Below are 5,000 nucleotides of genomic sequence, written 5' to 3' on the forward strand. Positions count from 1 at the left end.
TGATATCAATTATTATGATGATGATATCAATTATTATGATGATGATATCAATTATTATGATGATGATATCAATTATTATGATGATGATATCAATTATTATGATGATGATATCAATTATTATGATGATGATATCAATTATTATGATGATGATATCAATTATTATGATGATGATATCAATTATTATGATGATGATATCAATTATTATGATGATGATATCAATTATTATGATGATGATATCAATTATTATGATGATGATATCAATTATTATGATGATGATATCAATTATTATGATGATGATATCAATTATTATGATGATGATATCAATTATTATGATGATGATATCAATTATTATGATGATGATATCAATTATTATGATGATGATATCAATTATTATGATGATGATATCAATTATTATGATGATGATATCAATTATTATGATGATGATATCAATTATTATGATGATGATATCAATTATTATGATGATGATATCAATTATTATGATGATGATATCAATTATTATGATGATGATATCAATTATTATGATGATGATATCAATTATTATGATGATGATATCAATTATTATGATGATGATATCAATTATTATGATGATGATATCAATTATTATGATGATGATATCAATTATTATGATGATGATATCAATTATTATGATGATGATATCAATTATTATGATGATGATATCAATTATTATGATGATGATATCAATTATTATGATGATGATATCAATTATTATGATGATGATATCAATTATTATGATGATGATATCAATTATTATGATGATGATATCAATTATTATGATGATGATATCAATTATTATGATGATGATATCAATTATTATGATGATGATATCAATTATTATGATGATGATATCAATTATTATGATGATGATATCAATTATTATGATGATGATATCAATTATTATGATGATGATATCAATTATTATGATGATGATATCAATTATTATGATGATGATATCAATTATTATGATGATGATATCAATTATTATGATGATGATATCAATTATTATGATGATGATATCAATTATTATGATGATGATATCAATTATTATGATGATGATATCAATTATTATGATGATGATATCAATTATTATGATGATGATATCAATTATTATGATGATGATATCAATTATTATGATGATGATATCAATTATTATGATGATGATATCAATTATTATGATGATGATATCAATTATTATGATGATGATATCAATTATTATGATGATGATATCAATTATTATGATGATGATATCAATTATTATGATGATGATATCAATTATTATGATGATGATATCAATTATTATGATGATGATATCAATTATTATGATGATGATATCAATTATTATGATGATGATATCAATTATTATGATGATGATATCAATTATTATGATGATGATATCAATTATTATGATGATGATATCAATTATTATGATGATGATATCAATTATTATGATGATGATATCAATTATTATGATGATGATATCAATTATTATGATGATGATATCAATTATTATGATGATGATATCAATTATTATGATGATGATATCAATTATTATGATGATGATATCAATTATTATGATGATGATATCAATTATTATGATGATGATATCAATTATTATGATGATGATATCAATTATTATGATGATGATATCAATTATTATGATGATGATATCAATTATTATGATGATGATATCAATTATTATGATGATGATATCAATTATTATGATGATGATATCAATTATTATGATGATGATATCAATTATTATGATGATGATATCAATTATTATGATGATGATATCAATTATTATGATGATGATATCAATTATTATGATGATGATATCAATTATTATGATGATGATATCAATTATTATGATGATGATATCAATTATTATGATGATGGCGGAAGAGAAGAGAAGGAGAAGGAGATAGGAAAGAGAAGGAGAGGGAGAAGGGTCGGAGGGAGATGGAGGAAGGGAGAGGGAAGAAGGAGAGGGAGAGGGAGAGGAGATGAGAATGAGAATGAGAAGGAGAAGGAGAGAGAGAAGGAGAAGTGGAGGGAGAAGGTGAAGGAGAGAGAGAAGGAAAAGTAGAGGGGGAAAGTGAAGGAGAAGGAGAGGGAGGAGAAGGAGAAGGAGAAGGAGAAGGAGAGAAAAGAGAAGAGAGAAGAGAAAAGAGAGAAGAGAAGAGATAGAGAAAAAAAAAAAAACGGTGAGTAAATGAGTCCAAGGCAGAAGTTCATCCCCGCATCGGCCCTGAACCGAAGGCGACCCCGAGCGATCAATCAGCACGCACCGAAAAGACCTGAACACTGCCACTCACCCGCGCACAATTTTTATCTAAATATAAACACCCTCGGCCTTAGTATATCGCGCCCGGGGTCATTTGCATGGGCTGAATGCGGTGTCAGGTTTAAGAGAGCGGAGTGAAAGGCAAGTGACATCTCCCAAGGGTGTGTGTGCGCGCGCGCCCGCTCGTGGACTCAGGTAAGATGCGCAGAGGAAGCCCCGCCGAATCCGGGCTTCCTTCCAGGCACTTCGGGCGGGGGGTGGGGGAGGGAGGGAGGAGGGAAGGGAAGGGAAGATAAGGGAAGGGAAGGGAAGGGAGGGGAAGGGAAGGGAAGGGAAGGGAAGGGGAGGGAAGGGAAGGGGAGGGAAGGGAAGGAAAGGGGGGGGGAGGGGAGGGGAGGGGAGGGGAGGGAAGGGAAGGGAAGGGAAGGAGGGAGGGAGAATAGAAAGGAAAGAAGGGAAGTAAAATATGTGGGGGGGGGGGGGAGTGTGTGGATGTCATTGACCTCCCTCCCCCCTTCCACGTCACGGCGAATTTAAAATACAATAGTTAATTTTTTCCGAATAAGAAACGTAAGAAATATGGGACAAGAAATCCACCATGACCTAAAAACGCAAAAAAAAAACAAAAAAAAAACACGATCGCACATTCTTACTCATCATCACGTCTTTTTTTTTTTTTTTTTTTTTTTTTTTTTAACATGCGTGGAGTTGACTGACAATACCGGCACTGCTCTTTGCCAACCCCATTTCGCGTGTAGCAGGACCTACTTGTCACAGCTGATAGCAAGGGTCACACACAAGGGCTATGGTTTTTGGCAGGTGTCGGTAAGTATGAACGGGTTGTGTCACGAGCATTGGAATTTGATTAATATTCATTATTCACCTGTAGTGAAAAAAAAATTGAAAATCTTTTTTGACAATCGTTTAAAAATCATGTGTGGGGTAGGTGTTAATGTGTGTGTGTGTGTGTGTGTGTGTGTGTGTGTGTGTGTGTTGTGTGTTGGGGTGGGCAAATAAGTATTGAGGGGAAACCCTTCAGGATTCGGTCCTGAGTTGGTCCTGTGTATAGAGTGTGGTGCCGAGCCGATTGGCATACGTGGCAGATACCCCCCCCCCCCCCTCCGTGCTGGATATGAAGCGTGTCTTATATAAAAATGTTTATTTTCTGTATTACATATCATTCTCTTTCCCACTACTTCTTCTCATCTTCTTCTTCTTCTTTTTATTTATCTTTTTTCTTCTTTTTTATTATTATATTGATTATTATATTATTATTTTCCTTCCTCCCCTTCCCCATATCATCATAAACATCACCCTCATCATCACTCATCATCATCATCAACTCATCATCATCATCATCATCATCATCATCATCATCATCATCCATCATCACATCAACACCCTCCTCGTCGTCATCATCAAATATTATTCCTAGTCATTTACTGTGCATATATCAATATATTTATGTAAATATTGTTTATTTATTTATCAATCTATCTGTCTACGCATGCGACATACTCTCCGCCGACGTCCCTTCCCAAATCGGGCGTGTTAATGCTACGTGATGACAAAATAAGCTCGCGATTATTGAAGTCAAGCACCCGCGCCCCTTACCCCCCCTCCCCCCTCAACCAACCCTGTCTCCCGCTTACCCCTCCCCCCTCCCTCCCGTCTCCACCCCCTATTCCCCTTCTTTTTCCCCTTCTCGTTTCATATTATATTGTTCGTCTTGTTACTGTTCCAATTCCCTTCTCTCTTGTTTATATTCCCTTTCCTATTTCCCTGCCTTTTCCCCCTTCCTGTATCCGTGCTTATCCCTCTTCCCATTCCCTTGTCTCTTGCCCTTCCTCCTCCCCTTCCTGTGCCGCTTCCTGCTCCCTGCCTCTTTCCCTTTCTGTATCCCTGCCTCTCCGTCTTCCTCTTCCCCTCCCTATTCCTCTTCACATTCCCTCTCCCATTCCCCTGCCTCTTCCCCTTCTTGTGTCCCTGCTATTTCCCCTTTCCTGTTCCCCTGCTTCTTCCCCTTTCTTGTGTCCCTGCCTCTTCCCCTTCCACGATCGCTCCCCACGCGAGACAGCAGTGAGCATGTGCAATCAGTCTCGGGCTAAAAGAGGAAGGAGCTAGGTGTGAATCGCACCTGAAGCACGCTCGCCCGCACCTCCTCCTTTCCTGCCAGCTTCCTTTCCTCCTCTCCTCCCTCCCTTCCTCCCTTTCTCCCTCACTCGCTTCTTTCCTCCCTCTCTTCTCTCGCTTCTTTCCTTCCTCCCTCCCTCCCTCCTCTCGCTTCTTTCCTCTCTCTCTTCTCTCGCTTCTTTCCTTCCTCCCTCCCTCCCTTCTCTCGCTTCTATCTTTCCTCCTTCCTCTCGTTTCTTTCCTTCCTCTAGCTTCTCTCCTATCCCTTCCCTTCTCCCTTTCCACCCCTTCTCTCCCGCGTCCCCTTCCCCCTTCCTCTTCCCTCTCTCCTTTCCCCTTCCTCGCCCCTCTCTACTCCCCTACACTCTCATTTCCTCCCCTCCTCTCTCCTCCCTTCCTACCCACTCCTCATCCCCTTCCCCCTCCTACCCAGTCGTCCTCCCCTCTCCCTTCCTACCCACTCCTCTTCCCCTTCCCCTTCCTACCCAGTCCTCCTCCCCTCTCCTCTCCTCTCCACTCCCCTCCTCCCCTCACTCCACCACGT

This window comes from Penaeus chinensis, chromosome 35 (assembly GCF_019202785.1).
Source record: "Penaeus chinensis breed Huanghai No. 1 chromosome 35, ASM1920278v2, whole genome shotgun sequence".
NCBI lineage: Eukaryota > Metazoa > Arthropoda > Malacostraca > Decapoda > Penaeidae > Penaeus > Penaeus chinensis.